We start from the raw sequence: 18217 nt of genomic DNA, 5'->3' as shown, positions 1-18217 counted from the left end.
GCCAGCGTCGCCGGCAACCCATGCCGGTCTTCCCGTTCCTCCTAGCTTAGATAATAAACTTCAGGTTATCTAGTGATTCCCATACCGTCGGCCCACTCCCCTGAGGTTTTAGATGAGGCCTGCGGTGTCCCTCCCTGCCAGATCCACATCCCCTGCTCCAGAATGTCGTAGCCTAAGCTCGACCACATATCCTGGGGAGCCCGATGAGCATTCGGCCAAGAAGTGGTTTATCATGGCCTCTCCGGCGGACGTTGGCGAGCACTAAAAAAATACACTTCCGTAATGGTACGTGTTTGTCACAGTAGGTCGCGTTTTTTGTCATGCATGTACATCCATGACGATTTTATGACAGAATCAAGATAGTCATACCTGTGCTGTCGTAGAAGTGTTCCATGACATTACAAAATATTATCATCACGGAAGTGTCCACTTCCATGACGATAAATCGCGCGTCCCAGAAGTGCTTTTGTCAAGGGTGACCGACACCTGGCATCCACCATAACGGAACACCGTTAAGCAATCGGGTCAGGTTTTGGATCCGATAACCCATTAACAGCCCCGACCAATGGGGATTTTCCACGTGTAAAATCATCATTGGCTAGAGGAAACACGTGTCGGCTCATCGTTGGGACAGATGTCATCCACTCATTGGACAGAAGGCGCCTATGATACGTCGACACGTGGCACAGCCCAACAGAGGCCCATTCCTATGAAAAGGCCGGTCCGTTTCACTTGGTCAAAAGGTGGCGGGCCGGCCCATGGAAAGCCTGTTAATGGCATGTTCGCATATAGCCCATTTACAGCCCGCTAACCCATGGCCCTTTACGCCCTATCCGAATTAGGCCCAGTAGCGTCATCTGGGCCATCCAATATGATTCCAGCCCGTTTTCACTTCTGGCCCATGTATGGCCCATGACGTCTTTCGGCCCATATGAGGCCCTTTGTAACTCTTGGCCCATCAACGGCCCGTGGTGAAACTGGCCCGTAATGAACAATGTATCACTTTACACCCATTAACGTCCCATGGTGAAACTGGCCCGTAATGAATAGTGTATCACTTTATACCCATTAACGGCCCGTTATTCCACTGGGCCATTTCTAGCCCAAGCTATCTTTCGGCCTTTTGAGGGCCCATTTATTTTTGGGCTCATTTGCAGCATTCGGTTACTTACGGCCCGTTACTGTCATATTCTGCTTGTGGGCCAAATTCAGCCGTCGTTACAGTCGGCCTGTTTGTGGACTGTTAATCTGTTGGTCCATTTTCATAGTATCACCAAATACAGCCTATTAACGGCCCGTTTTGGCCAGCCCATAAAACATACGGTTTCCATTCTAGCCCGTCTACGACCCATTAAAGGCCTGTACAAGACCCATAAATGAGTCAGCCCATACAAGGCCCATGGATCCTATGAGACGTAGAAGGCCCATGGATCCGACGGCCCATTGAAGGCCCATGGATCTGATGGCCCATTGAAGGCCCATGGATCCGACGACACGTACATGGCCCACAGACCGTACGGCCCGTGGACGGCCATGGTCACTACAACGTTTGGGCGAGTTGGCCCCCGTTTGAACGATATAGCATATTCAAAGAATTATCCTACTCAATACTATCACCTCTAAAAAAACATACACTATACAAGAAAGAGACCAAGGCATAGAAATGTAGAATAATCCTACACTATACAATAAAGAAATTACAGCCTATTATACCCACTAGGCATTATGGTTCGGCACAGGTGATAATAAAGCATACACAAACAGCAAATTACATACACTGGGCAAATACAGCTCATACATCATGGACACGCATCAACTTAACTCCATTTGAACTATAATCTCTTCAGAAAATAGGATTGGCCGAATTCAGATAGCACAAATTTCAGTCTGCAAAATCCCCAATTCCTTCGTGGTTACCACAGTGTCTTGTTTCATTTTTTTGACTCCTGCATCTAATACCTGCATGTCCAGTCTCAACTTGTTGATTATACGTTGACAATCATGTACATGTTGTCTTGCCACCTCTAGTTGATGCTCGAGAACATCAACACATTCCAATTCCAATCCATAATCATTCGGTAACGACCATGCCGCACTGCTCGTAGATCTTTTGTCACAGCCTGGTTTTTGCCCTCTTTTCTTTGCTTGATTTTCAACTGAGTTGATTTTGGATTTGGAGTTTTGAATCATTCCATTTGGACTTGATCACTTGTGTATCCCTAGATTTTCACCCAAGTGCCCTCTCTCCTCTTCTAATCCATCATTTCACCCCTGGCCAACCCAACAATATTGCTTGGAATATTTTTGTTAAATGAAAAATATTCATTTTGCCTCTTAAACCCTAGCTAAACTCTTTGACCTCCAAAGCAACCCTCATTTCTGTTGCCCTAAAAATCCTGAGAAAAATCCCAAATATTCTTTGGACCCTAGGGCACACTTCTGAGCAAAAATATTTCACCACTTTTTGGAGTATTTTGGCTACAGAAAATATTTTCACTTCTGGGCTGAAATGGTAGTTTCTACAGCAACTACCTTTTTACTAGCTCCAATGTAGCTGGTCCCTATGCTTTTTCACCTTAGTAAGAGTCAGTAAAACCCCAAAGCTCAGCCCTTGAATCCCTGTGGTTTGACCACAATAACTGTTCAAAGTTTCTGTCCAGTAACTTAACCCCTTCACCATTTCACTTCTACTGCACCTGGAAACAAACCGAGCCGTGGTAACACCTAAGTTTACTAAGGACTACACGCCAGACATCATGGTTAGTGCATATGTGGCCTGATGTCACGGTCCACGCGGTGACCGTGTTCGTCCGAGCATGCTGGCATGCCAAAAGCGCGCTCTGCGTGTCGCTAGCACCTCTATGGCGCGCCTATTCGCTGCTCGGCCAGCCAGAGCGTGTCCACCCTCGCCACCATCCTCGTCTCCACCCCCTTTACTCCACCCAGCCGCTCGCTGACGCCGGAGCTCGCTGCAGCGAGGACGGGCACAGTCCGGCCAACGGCACAGTGCCCGCGCACTATGTTCGTCCCTTTCCTCCTCGCTCCTATGCTCGTCCGCGTCCGTGCACAGCTCCCGCGTGACCCCCGTCACGTCCCCCCTCTCTCTCTGATGCCGCTCGTCGCCGGGCGCCGTTGACAGGTGTCCACCGCAGAGCCCGAAACCCCCTCGCCGCTCGCCTATATAAGGAGCCACCCTCCGGCCTCCTCAAGCACCATCCCGCACTCTCTCGCACCCCACAAGCTAGTAGGAAGCCACAGCCCGGCAGGGCAGGCCGCGGGCTACCGTTCCGGAGCCAAGCTCGCCGGCGATCCCCTCTGGATCGTTCCCGCAGCTCCGGCCACTCCCAAGCAAAGGCGATCTTGCCAGGGCCTCCGCCTCTCCTCCGTGAAGCCAACGCGCCTAGCTAGAGCCCCTGGAGCCGCCCCTAGCCGTTGTCTTCCTCATCTCCGGCGACCACTGTGTTCTGCCTCCGCTTGCAAGGAAGAATCCGACGCCGTCCAGTCACCATTAGCCACGCCACGGGTACGGGCAGGTGTGCAAGAACCTTCTCCATCGATCCCTCCCTCTCGTTTTCCTCCAAGAAGCCTCAACACCGGCGTAAGCTCTGGCGAAGCGCCACGCCTCTCTATTTCCTTCCCCCTCCCTCCGGCCTAACTAGCAGGGCTCCCTAGTCAGCCACTCACTATGCGCGTGAAGCAGTATGAGTGGTGGCCTTCGACGTCACCCCCCCTCTGTTTTCTTTTTCAAATTCATTTAAATTCCAGTAGCATTCAAACAGCGATAATTTTGAATATTTTCAGAGGAACCAGCTTGTCTTGAGGATCACCAGGAGCCTTGTGAACCTTATCAGTACTAAGGCAAGCCATAGTAACATTTTCATGGTGCCACTTCAATATTTATGATTTTCATTCTTGAACTTATGAATATTGATGCATTTAAATTATTTATATAATAAATATATTCTGTTATATGCTTGTTATGTTAAAATGCTTGAACTTCAGTATGTTTGAAGTAAATATTGCTGGTAAGATAATGACAGCTTAGTTGCAAGTGATAAATAAATAATATGGTCATAGAGCTAGATGAGTAATTGGAATATTATTTTTGCATGAGATATAATGATGATAATTGCTAGAAATAGTTCTGGTATAAGTAAAGAGAGGTTTTAACCAGTGTAGTAGCATGAGTTTATGTTGGCTCCGTAGGAGCGTGGTTGGTGCAGTCTTTGCACGGTTATGTGATGCATATGTTAAGTGATGCATGGTATGGCAGTATGACACCGGTTATTTTATTTTCACATTAAGTTGAACCTGATTAATAATTCAACTTGAACATGTTGTTGACCGGGTCGTGGTGCCGCTGATACGAGTCTTTCCCAGTGCAACCACATTTGCCGGTATGGGACGGCCTTAATGCGTTTCATTGTCGTGCCTCTCATTGGTACCTCAATCTAGGGAAGGTTATGGGCGTGCTGTACCCTGTCCCGGTAGGCAAGCATAACCTTGTGAGCCCATTGATAAGTTAAAGTTTGGTACCAGATCCTAGTGTGGATCGTGGACACGACGATGGTCGAGGTGTCTGGAGGTAGACACGAGGCCACCCAGGACTAGCCCGGTGGGGTCTGAGTCGGAGGTGCCGCGAGAGTGTCATGACAGTGAAATGGTTTCGTCAGAACGCTGTTGGTCCACCCGAATGGGAGAGTGAGGCCATGGGTTCCGTAGTGTGGGTACAGTATACTAACGTCTGCAGAGTGTTTTTAATCTATCGATAGCCGAGTCCACGGATACGGACACGCTCGAAAGTAAGGTACACCATGGGTCAACACTTAATAAATATGCACACTAAATTGCACTAAGGATGACAGTGAGGTCATCGTGTTGAGTTGGACATGAGTTGTTGGGTTGTGATCGCCGTAAGGATCACGGGCCACTAGTTGGTCGGGTTGTGATTGCCGTAAGGATCACGGGCCATGAAATGGTCCGGTTGTGATCGCCGTAAGGATCACGAGTATGTGTTGGTAATATTATGTTTGTTGGTCACACCTGGTAAGCAAGTCGGGAGTATGAGTACCTGTTGAGCACTGTCACAGCATGTTGGTTATATAGTTGCATTGTTGATTAAATTGGATAAATCTCATAATATTGTCTGTCATCTTGTTTATGCTTATTGTGAGCTTGCAAGTACATTCGATGTACTAACCTGGCGTGTCATGCCAGATTTCAGGAAAGTCCCATTGGAAAGGAGTGATGTCCGAGGCTAGACCGTGTCCACGTCGGTGTCCTTGTGCCATGGAGTCCCGCTACGACATTGTTCAGCTGCCGAGTAGTTGTCATGATCGAGGCCCCTTTATATTCACTAAATAATGTACATATTGTTCAGCCGCACCGTGTGTGCCGCTTGGCCTCGCTAACTGTTGTAATATGAACTATGTTCCGCTAGCATGAATAAAGCGGTTGTTTTCTGTACCATGTTGTTGTGTGTTGCCAGAAGACAAGGTCTCTGGGCTGGTAATGCAGGGTAAACCGGTCGCTCTGAGCCGGGGTGCCACAACGCTTGGTATCAGAGCAGCACTGACTGTAGGCCACGCTAGACTAAGCCAAGTTAACTGGACGCTAGATACGAGTTGTAGTTGAGTGTCGGTAATAAATGTAGCTGGTTGTTGTAGCTCTTGCACTGATTATATTTTTCTACGGTTGTACCCTCACGAAGACGATCCAGTCTATTGTGTGTACCGGGAGCGCCTAGCTGACTCAGTGTATGAGTATCACGTCGTGGTTACTCTGCGCACCAGTTCCGATTCCAGTTCTTACACCCATACCTCTCGTAGCGGCTACACTTCTTCCGCTTCTCGGGCTATCCAGTTTGCTGCATTCGAGGTACTTGTTGAGCTCCGCTACAACGAGGTCAGGATGCAGAATCACCCAGGTTTCCATTACTACCCTTCTCTCCACGATAATGGTCGTGTCCGTTTCCCTGTCATTGATCCGGAGTCCGATAGCGTCGCTAGCCACCTTTCTCACTACATCACTGCTAGCTATCTTCTGATCTACAAGCTGGCTCGTGAGCTGAGTCGTACCCGTACTGCTTTAGCCTCTACTTTAGTCTCTGCTCGCTCAGCCACTACTTCTCCATCTCTGGGATTTATTCCCTACGTTCCTGCCTGTTCTAGATCCCCTGTTTCTCCGGTTACTCCTCCGAGTAGCTCGGGCACCGCGACTGCGAGTCCCCTTAGCGCTCCTGTAGAGTGGGTTTCACTCCTCACCACTCCTGCAGCCCCGATGATCCACCCTCCACCTACCCCAGAGGGAGAGCCCTCCAGGCAGCGTCGTCGTGTCACTTTTAACCTGGAGGTCTCCGTTAACCCCGTTAGTTCTAGATCCGAGTCCGCATCAGGAGAGGACCCGCAGCGCCAGCCGAGCAGTAGAGCTTTTGAGTATTCTCAGTTGTCGGGATGGAGTATGGTTGTAATCGTACTAGTCATGATGTTTCGTTTCATGTATGAGGGTAGTTGGACCTGGCATGTTGTTATCTTTCATGTATGAGTCTATGTATAATTATGTTGGACTTTATTTTATTCGCCGTATTTTCTTCGTCTTTTCGGTTTCGCTAGGTTTTTGTTGCTGGCTTCTCCCCAGTTTTTGTTGAATGCTTCTCATCTCGGTTGCGTTGACTTGGGAAAAATCATATTAGGATGATGCGGGGAGGCTGCAGTAGCAACGTTCGCAAGGGTTCTCCTGTTCGGCGTTCCGCGCGACAGGCAGGACAATCACCCGAGCCGTACGTTCCACCACCGCCTCCACCGCCAAATCCGCCCTCCACCGAGCAAATTATGCGTATGTTCGAGGAACGATGAAACAATGATCTAATGGAAATATTCAGAAGTATTCAAGCAATGGTTGGACAGAATGGGAATTAGCCTGCCTCTCACTCCAAGCTATCTGATTTTCAAAGGACTAAGCCTCCCAGTTTCAGTCAGGCCGTTGATCCCTTGGATGCAGATGATTGGTTAAGAACTATGGAAAAGAAACTTGAGGTTGCTCGAACTGATGAAGAGGATAAAGTTCCATTTGTAACACATTATCTGGAAGGCGCTGCTGCCATATGGTGGGAAAGTGAGAAAGCCATAGGGACTGAGAATGAAGCAATTACCTGGTCAAGATTCAAGGAGCAATTCCGAAAATATCACATCCCTGCGGGAATTATGAAGACTAAGCAGCATGAATTTATCGCACTCCTCCAAGGAAGTTAGTCAGTGGGAGAATATTTACAAAAATTCAATCACCTATCACGTTACGCTCAATATGACGTGGCCACTAAAGAAAGGAAGATGGACCGCTTTCTTGGTGGATTAAACCCGCAACTTCACTGTGCTCTCAGTATGTTCATTTTCCAGATTTCCAAACCCTAGTGAACAAGGCTTTCATTGCTGAAAGGGAACACAAGCTCATGTTAGATACTAAGTCTGCCCATAACGATCACAAACGCAAGTTTGAGCCCAAGAAGGAAATGCAACCAGCGCAGAAGGTTCGTACCTGGCAGCCAACTCCGATGGCATACCAGCCCAGTTGGCAACAAAATGTTAACAAGACCACCACCTAAGTGAAGAATGATGTGCTCAACCCAGTTATGGAGAATCACCTGCGCAACAATTCCTGTTATAGTTGCGGACAAACCGGACATTATGCCAAACAGTGTCCCAAGAACACCCGGACCAATGCTACGTTCAAGCCTCCAATCCATTATTTGGAAGCCGGTCCAAGTCAGACGACGTCATTGGATACGTTCATCATATCTCAGCCGACGACGCCCAAGAAAATCCCGAAGTCGTCATTGGTATGTTCTCTTTGAATAACATACCTGCAGTAATTTTATTTGACTCTGGGCTTCCCACTCTTTTATTTCTCGGAGTTTTGTCGCCCAAAACAAATTTCCTTGTTCGCTTTTGGGCAAGAATATGCTAGTACAAACCTGGGATCTATTATTCAAAGCAATCTTGTCTGCCGCAATCTGGAAGTCAGGATCAATGAAATCCGTTTCCCAACGTCTTTGATACTGATTGAGTCTGAAAAATTGGATGTTATCTTGGGTATGAATTGGCTGACTCAGTACCAAGTGTGCATAAATTGTGCGACCCAAGAAGTCAACTTCACCGGACAAGATGGACAAGCTACCAAGTTTATTGCTCGTAGAAGCATACCCTCCAAGGAAATGGTTTTTACAGCAATAGCAAAAATGGAATTAATTCCAGTGGTCAGTGAGTTTCCCAATGTATTCCCAGAAGAACTGCCAGGCATGCCACCTGACCGAGAGCTTGAGTTTGCAATAGAACTTGTGCTCGGAACCACACCAATACACAAGAAATATTATCGAATGGCATCATCCGAGTTGGTGGAGCTAAAGAAAAAGCTTGATGAAATGCTCCAAAAAGGATATATCCGCCCCAGTTCCTCGCCATGGGGATCACCCGCTATTTTTGTGGACAAGAAAGATGGCAGCCTTCGCATGTGTGTGGACTACAGTTGAATGATGTCACGATCAAAAAAAATACCCTCTGCCAAGAATTGATGACTTGTTTGATCAGCTCAGTGGAGCCAAGGTATTCTCAAAGATTGATTTGCGGACTGGATATTACCAGCTCAAAATTAAAAAGGAGGATATTCCCAAGACCGCGTTCACCACTCGTTACGGTCTTTATGAATATACCGTCATGTCCTTCGGCCTCACCAACGCCCCCGCCTTCTTCATGCACATGATGAACAAAGTATTCATGGATTTCCTTGATAAATTCGTGGTCGTCTTCATCGATGATATACTTATTTACTCAAGAAGTGAAGAAGAACACAAAGGACACCTCCGCGCAGTGCTACAACGACTCCGTGAGCACCAGTTGTATGCCAAGTTCAGTAAATGCGAGTTTTGGCTCAAGCAAGTTGGATTCCTCGGGCATGTATTATCCGCGGAAGGAATAGCCGTGGACCCAAGCAAAGTAAAAGACGTGCTCGACTGGTTGCCACCCGCCACCGTGTCTCAGATCCGGAGTTTTCTTGGATTAGCCAGATATTACCGTCGATTTATTAAAGGGTTCTCCAAGATTGCTAAGCCCATGACGGAGTTTCTTAAAAAGGATAAGAAGCTTGAATGGACATTAGACTGTGAGAAAAGTTTCACCGAGTTAAAGAAGCGCTTAACAACTGCGTCGGTATTAACACTTCCAGATATCTACCGCAGCTTTGACGTATATTGCGACGCTTCCCGGCAAGGACTTGGGTGCGTGCTTACGCAAGATGGCAAGGTAGTAGCCTACGCTTCACGGCAGCTACAACCCCATGAAGACAATTACCCCACTCATGATTTGGAATTGGCCGTGGTAGTTCATGCTTTAAAATTTTGGAGACACTACCTCATTGGAAAAAGGTGCCAAATTTTTACCGACCACAAAAGTCAATTACATATTTACTCAGCCGGATTTAAACCTCCGTCAGCGAAGATGGCTAGAGTTGGTCAAGGATTATGATGTTGGAATAAATTACCATCCGGGTAAGGCCAACGTGGTTGCCGATGCACTCAGTCGAAAGCCCGTCACTTTAAACGTCATGCTGGGATCTCTGCCTTCAGAGCTTAAATAAGAAATTGCTCAGCTCAACCTGGTCATAGTTGAGGCTGGTCTTGCCAATATTCTGACGGTCACTCCTACTCTTGAGGAAGAAATTCGCAAGGCCCAGCCAGGCGATGCCAAACTGCAGAAACGAATCAAGTCATCTGATTTCTCGAAGGATCAGTACGGTACCCTCCGACTCAGGGGAAGTATTTGTGTGCCTAATCAAGCTGACCTAAAGCAGAAAATTTTGTCAGAAGCCCACGAGTCCTCGTATTCAATCCACCCTGGAGGCACAAAGATGTATGAAGACCTTCGACAAATATTCTGGTGGGATGGAATGAGGAAAGACATTGCTTATTTCGTGGCCTATTGCGACATATGCAACAAAGTTAAGGCGGAATATCATAAACCAGACGGACTTCTCCAACCACTGCCCGTGTCACAATGGAAATGGGACGATGTCTGTATGGATTTCATCACAGGATTACCCAGGACCCTACGAGGCAATAATGCGATCTGGGTCATAGTGGATACATTAACCAAGGTGGCTCACTTCCTCCCAGTCAAAACCTCATACCGAGCAGATGAGCTTGCCCGACTGTATGTATCCAGGATTGTCAGTTTACATGGAGTTCCCCGAACCATCACTATTGACCGAGGTTCACTTTTCACCTCTGCTTTCTGGACCCGTCTCCATCAAGCCCTTGGGACGGAATTAAAATACAGCACCGCATATCATCCTCAGACAGATGGGCAAATGGAAAGAGTAAATCAGATACTCGAAGATATGCTCCGAGCCTATGTATTAGCCCAAGGACCACAATGGGAAGATTGCTTGCCATACGCCGAGTTTTCGTAACAATGGGTTCCAGACCAGTTTAAAAATGTCACCTTATGAAGCTTTGTATGGCCGTAAGTGCCGCACTCCATTAAATTGGTCTCAAACCGGAGATAGCCGTATTTTCGGAACAGATCTCATGCTAGAAGCGGAAAAGCAAGTCAAGGAGATCCGAGACAGATTACAGCTGGCCAAATCGCGACAGAAAAGTTATTACGATGCAAAGCACTGACAGATTAGTTTTGAACCCGGAGAACATGTCTACCTTCGAGTCACACCCATGAAGGGAGTAAAAAGGTTCCAAACCCGTGGAAAATTGGCACCCAGGTTTATTGGTCCATTTCCCGTCATGACACGAGTAGGTGTTGTGGCATATCAGTTGGAGCTGCGTCCGGAACTGTCCGACGTGCACAACGTGTTCCACGTTTCACAACTGCGACGGTGCATTTCACCACCCGAGAAAAAGACCGATTTGGCAGAGATAGAGCTGGCAAAGGACTTGACCTACAAAGAGAGGCCAGTGAAAATTTCGGATCAGATGGAAAGAGTCACTCGCAGTAAGTCACGGAAGTTTTACAAGGTTCAATGGATGCATCATACCGAGTCAGAATCAACCTGGGAATCAGAAGAATTTCTAAGGGCATGTTATCCAGAATGGTTTTCCCAAGCAACCGAATCTCGAGGACGAGATTCATTCTAAGTGGGGGAGGTTTGTCACAGCCTGGTTTTTGCCCTCTTTTCTTTGCTTGATTTTCAGCTGAGTTGATTTTGGATTTGGAGTTTTGAATCATTCCATTTGGACTTGATCACTTGGGTATCCCTTGATTTTCACCCAAGTGCCCTCTCTCCTCTTCTAATCCATCATTTCACCCCTGGCCAACCCAACAATATTGCTTGGAATATTTTTCTTAAATGAAAAATATTCATTTTGCCTCTTAAACCCTAGCTAAACTCTTTGACCTCCAAAGCAACCCTCATTTCTGTTGCCCCAAAAATCCTGAGAAAAATCCCAAATATTCTTTGGACCCTAGGGCACACTTCTGAGCAAAAATATTTCACCACTTTTTGGAGTATTTTGGCTACAGAAAATATTTTCACTACTGGGCTGAAATGGTAGTTTCTACAGCAAGTACCTTTTACTAGCTCCAATGTAGCCAGTTTTCCCTGTGTTTTTTCACCTTAGTAAGAGTCAATAAACTCCAAAGCTCAGCCCTTGAATCCCTATGGTTTGACCACAGTAACTGTTCAAAGTTTCTGTCCAGTAACTTAACCCCTTCACCATTTCACTTCTACTGCACCTGGAAACAAACCGAGCCGTGGTAACACCTAATTTTACCAAGGACTACACGCCAGACATCATGGTTAGTGCATATGTGGCCTGATGTCACGGTCCACACGGTGACCGCGTTCGTCCGAGCGTGCTGGCATGCCAAAAGCGCGCTCTGCGCGTCGCCAGCGCCTCTGTGGCGCGCGTGCTCGCTGCTTGGCCAGCCAGAGTGTGTCCCCCCTCGCCACCATCCTCGTCTCCACCCCCTTTACTCCACCCTACCGCTCGCTGATGCCAGAGCTCGCCGCAGCGAGCACGGGCACGGTCCGGCCAACGGCATAGTGCCCGCGCACTGTGTTCGTCCCTTTCCTCCTCGCTCCTGTGCTCGTCCGCGTCCGTGCACAACTCCCGCGTAACCCCCGTCGCCTTCCCCCTCTCTCTCTCTCTGACGCCGCTCGTCGCCGGGCGCCATGGACGGGTGTCCACCGGCGGAGCCCGAAGCCCCCTCACCGCTCGCCTATATAAGGAGCCACCCCCAGCCTCCTCAAGCAACATCCTGCACTCTCTCAGACCCCACAAGCTAGTAGGAAGCCGCAACCTGGCCGGGTAGGCCGCGGGCTGCCGTTCCAGAGCCGAGCTCGCCGGCGATCCCCTCTGGATCGTTCCCGCAGCTCCGGCCACTCCCAAGCCAAGGCGACCCCGCCAGGGCCTCCGCCTCTCCTCCGTGAAGCCAACGCGCCTAGCTAGAGCCCCTGGAGCCGCCCCTAGCCGTCGTCTTCCTCATCTCCGGCGACCATCGTGTTCTGCCTCCGCTTGCGAGGAAGAATCCGACGCCGTCCGGTCACCGTTAGCCACGCCACGGGTACGGGCAGGTGCGCAAGAACCTTCTTCGTCGATCCCTCCCTCTCATTTTCCTCCAAGAAGCCTCAACGCCGGCGTAAGCTCCGGCGAAGGGCCGCGCCTATCTGTTTCCTTCCCCCTCCCTCCGGCCTGACTAGCAGGGCCCGCTAGTCAGCCACTCACTACACGCGAAGCGGTATGAGTGGTGGCGCCCTGGGAGAATACACCTTCGACGTCACCCCCCCTCTGTTTTCTTTTTCAAAGTCATTTAAATTCTAGTAGCATTCGAATAGCCATAACTTTTATTCTACAAGTCCAAATGCAGTGATTCTTTTTGCATCGTGTTCTGTGTCCAAAAATCTAACAGCTCCCAAAAGATGGGATTTTTTCTTGCTGTCTAGATTTTTTGGCAATTTTCAGAAAGTTTCTTGATATTTTCATTTGTGGTTTTTGAATATTTTCAGAGGAACCAGCTTGTCTTGAGGATCACCAGGAGCCTTGTGAACCTCATTAGTACTAAGGCAAGCCACAGTAACATTTTCATGGTGCCACTTCAATATTTATGATTTTCATACTTGAACTTATGAATATTGATGCATTTAAATTAGTTATATAATAAATATATTCTGCTATATGCTTGTAATGTTAAAATGCTTGAACTTCAGTATGTTTGAAGTAAATATTGTTTGTAAGATAATGAGAACTTAGTTGCAAGTGATAAATAAATAATATGGTTATAGAGCTTGATGAGTAATTGGAATATTATTTTTGCATGAGGTATAATGATGATAATTGCTAGAAATAGTTCTGGTATAAGTAAAGAGAGGTTTTAACTAGTGTAGTAGCATGAGTTTATGTTGGCTCCGTAGGAGCGTGGTTGGTGCAGTCTTTGCACGGTTATGTGATGCATATGTTAAGTCATGCATGGTATGGCAGTATGACACCGGTTATTTTATTTTCACATTAACTTGAACCTGATTAATATTTCAACTTGAACATGTTGTTGACCGGGTCATGGTGCTACTGAAATGAGTCTTTCCCAGTGCAACCACATTTGCCGGTATGGGACGGCCTTAATGTGTTTCATTGTCGTGCCTCTGGTCGGTACCTCAATCTAGGGAAGGTTATGGGCGTGCTATACCCTGGCCCAGTAGGCAAGCATAACCTTGTCAGCCCGTTGATAAGCTAAAGTTTGGTACCAAATCCCAGTGTGGATCGTGGCCACGACGATGGTTGAGGTGTCTGGAGGTAGACATGAGGCCACCCAGGACTAGCCCGGTGGGGTCTGAGTCGGAGGGGCCGGGAGAGTGTCATGACAGTGAAATGGTTTCATCAGAACGCTGTTGGTCCACCCGAATGGGAGAGTGAGGCGATGGGTTCCATAGTGTGGGTATAGTGTACTAACCTCTGCAGAGTGTTTTTAATCTATCGATAGCTGAGTCCACGGATACGGACACGCTTGAAAGTAAGGTACACCATGGGTCAACACTTAATAAATATGCACACTAAATTGCACTAAGGATGACAGTGAGGTCATCGTGTTGAGTTGGACATGAGTTGTCGGGTTGTGATCGCCGTAAGGATCACGGGCCACAAGTTGATTGGGTTGTGATCGCCGAAAGGATCACGGGCCATGAAATGGTCGGGTTGTGATTGCCATAAGGATCACGAGTATGTGTTGGTAATATTATGTTTGTTGGTCACACCTGGTAAGCAAGTCGGGAGTATGAGTACGTATTGAGCACTGTCACAGCATGTTGGTTATATAGTTGCATTGTTGATTAAATTGGATAAATATCATAATATTGTCTGTCATCTTGTTTATGCTTATTGTGAGCTTGCAAGTACATGCAATGTACTGACCTAGCATGTCATGCCAGATTTCAGGAAGGTCCGTTTGGAAAGGAGTGTTGTCCGAGTTTAGACCATGTCCACGTCGGTGTCCTGGTGCTATGGAGTCCCGGTACGACGTTGTTCCGCTGCCGAGTAGTTGTCATGATTGAGTCCCCTTTATGTTCACTAAATAATGTACATATTGTTCAGCCGCACCGTGTGTGCCGCTTGGCCTCGCTAACTGTTGTAATATGAACTATGTTCCGCTAGCATGAATAAAGCGGTTGTTTTCTGTACCATGTTGTTGTGTGTTGCCAGAAGACAAGGTCTCTGGGCTGGCAATGCAGGGTAAACCGGTCGCTCTGAGCTGGGGTGCCACATCTTTGTGTTGATGTCACTTCATCCTGAAATGTTTCTGTAGGTACACATGCCTAGGGCAAAAATATAGTTACAACAGTGAAGCGAGCAAGACACTATTTTGTACTACATGGCAAAACAGGACTAACAATAATGTTACACGTCATGAAGCATAAGCAGGTGATATTTTAAAAATTATAAAAAAAGATGGTCTGTGCAGCCTGCATACAGAAATCCCTCTTAGCTCACCAGAGGAGCATGATGTTGGGGCCCAATCGAAAACATAGACAAGTTACAAATTTAGACATCATGTTGCGTATATGTAAGCAAGAAGTTGGCCATTATGTAGCTCAATTAAAGTCTTAGGGAGCATAATGAATAGCAGAACGTTTCATACAAACATACTACAACAGGCAAAACTATGCAATCATTAGTGTAGTATAAACTAGATTGTGAGCCTCATGCAATAATAGTTGGTTAATAGACTTCAAAGCTTCAGGCACACTTCGGCAGAGTAATTAAATGGTAAGGCCTTTAATTATGTCAACTAATAGGTATACAAGTACCGAACATCAGGCATGATTCTTTGGGCATCTCATTAACTGAGGACAAATAAAGCAATTGAAAAGAGCAAATTAACTATGCCTGAAACAAACAAGGAATTGAACTGTTTAGTTGCATACAGTGACTTACCTTAGCAGGTTGAAGAGCTCAACGCAACTCCTACTTCTCTTGCAAGGCTCCTTCCTAACATCTTGTACTTGGAAATCCTCAATCTTATCTTCATTGCACCCCCTCTACAAGGTGACACAAACTAATTACTCGTCTCCTTGGAAGATAAATATGCATACTTTCCAGTCTGTGAACACAAAAGGATGAGATTATAACAAAACAACACCACATAATGAAACATGCCGCATCTCGTGCACTTGCACACAATGAAATGAGCATTTACTATGTCTGCACTATGTAAAAACTAGGCATACCTTCGAACTGGATCTCCAGGTACTCTTGGAGAGCCTACTTTAGTGTACAGCCAAACCTTTATGCCACCTATGAGTTAGACAAGGCCCCACTACAGCAGCCCTTAGTGTTTAAATTGTTGACAAGCTCTGTTAGAGTGTTAGGTCAAGAACAGCAAGTAATCAAAGCAAACAGTCCTAGTATGGCTGGCTGATGCAAACAAGCAATTGAACAGATGTGTGAGAAAATCTTACATATCAAGAAAAGAAGCAAAGAAGGAGGCTTAAAGATCATCACTTGACTGACCAGATTTAAGGGGCATTTAAACATCATGTGCAATGTATGAACTAACATAAACATTGCATATTCCAGATTCTACAATGGAATGCACATGTATTAGGTTATGCCATGTATGATGATGCCTAAATGTACAGATAGCAGGCAGGAGTGATTCATCATTGCACACACAATTGAATTGCAGGTTAAGGGCCAGTTCGATTCCGCCTTTTCAGGGCTTATTGTCAAAATAAGCCATAAAAGATGTAAAGAAGTCATTTTTGAGTTATGGGCTTGGGCTTAACTAATTTCGCTTTGGAGGGGGGTGTTTCGGGTAGAACCTCACTAAAAATTGAAGGGAAGGGGAATGGTGAAATGACTCTGTTGTCTGCCTATATTACACTCAAAATGCAACTGCTGATGCCCGTGTCACACCTGACCCTCAAGTAAAAACAAACAAGCGTTCATTGCCCTGCCCGCTTGCATCTCCTCTCCCCTTTCCCTCTATCTTAATCCCCTGCCTACAGCAGTAGGGTTCCTCCAGCGAGCCGTCGCCACTGGTCCCATCTGGCCTGGTCCTCGAGGATGCTATGTCCAGCTAGGCTACATGGTCGGCGGGTAGGGGCAAATCTCCCTGGCTGCTCCTCCTCTGGCGCCGCCCCTCATTCTCATGGTCTCCAGCAGATGCTCCACTGTGGTTCATCCAACGCACTACTCCGGCGGGCGCTGCACAACTACGGCTGATGCCACACTACGGCAGAAGGCACCTTATTCCCCTGCCCCTCCTCCCAGGCCATGGCCTTGAGGTGCTGTTGAAGGATGAGCTCATCCAACAAGGTGAGGATCTCCTCTGATTTTTTGCCAAATTTTCATTCTGATCCACTATACGATGAATTGCTATGAGCTGCTTCTGCTGCTGCTATATGATGCATTGCTATGAGCTGCTCCTATTGCTGCTGTATGATGAATTGCTATGAGTTGCTGCTGCTATATGATGAATTGCTATGAGCTGCTGCTGCTGCTATATGATGAATTGCTATGAGCTGCTACTGCTGCTATATGATGAGTTGCTATAAGCTGCTCCTGCTGCGGCTATATGATGAATTGCTATGAGCTGCTCCTGCTGCCGCTATATGATGAATTGCTATGAGCTGCTCCTGCTGCTACTATATGATGAATTACTATGAGCTGCTCTTGCTGCTGCTATATGATGAATTGCTATGAGATGCTGCTGGTATATGATGAATTGCAGACTGTTGTTGCTGTATGATGAGTTGCTATGAGCTGCTGCTGCAGCTATATGATGCTTTCAGGTGGTGCTGCTATATGGTAACAACCAACCACTTGGACCATCGAATTTCAACAAATAATTGTTCTTCATTTAAATGTGGTTCATGCATTCTTCATTTAAATTAGGCAATGGGATCTCTATGGAAAACATTGACAAAAGTAGATTGTGCCAAGTAGATGGTATCTTTGTATTTGCATTTTGAGCAAATAGTGATGGTTTGTTTTCCTATCATATTAATTACTGCACTGGGTTCAATTTGTGATGTTTGCAAGTCAAATTAATTTTCATATGGGCAGCAAAATGAAAAAAATATAATGCAATCTAGACTTTCCACTGATCATACCAAAGATAAGCTGAAAACGCAATGAAAAGAACTGGTTGGCTTATTACATGGAGCTTATATTCACAGGTGCTTATTTTCTTAGGATAACTCGTAATAACTGTCCCTAAGAAACTTGGCTAATAGAACTGACATACAAATAACATGTCACGATGATTGCAATGGAGGATTGATGTACCATATCACACCGTATAGGCTCACCACTGCCTCTCCTTTTTTGCGATGTTCCATGAAATTGCCACATACATCTTGTAATTTTTCATTGTGTAACCCTATCTGCAAGTTGACACGGCTAATTTCAGACATCTCTACATGATACTACATTGCATATCCCTTGCGCATATTAAACCACCAATTAATGATTGTGTGCGTACCATAAACTAGCCATGACTCTCTATGCTGGACTAGCAGGCACTCTAAGGGAGCCTAATGTAGTGCACTGGAATTCCTACATTCCAGCTGCGATTTTGTGTAATGTACTGCCCCTGTTCCTAAATATATGTCTTTGTAGAGATTCCAGTATGGACCACATACAGATGTATATAGATGCATTTTCGAGAGTAGATTCACTCATTTTGCTCTGTATGTAGCCTATAGTGGAATCTCTAGAAAG

This window comes from Triticum dicoccoides, chromosome 5B, assembly GCF_002162155.2.
Source record: "Triticum dicoccoides isolate Atlit2015 ecotype Zavitan chromosome 5B, WEW_v2.0, whole genome shotgun sequence".
NCBI lineage: Eukaryota > Viridiplantae > Streptophyta > Magnoliopsida > Poales > Poaceae > Triticum > Triticum dicoccoides.
This window is presented reverse-complemented; position numbering follows the sequence as displayed.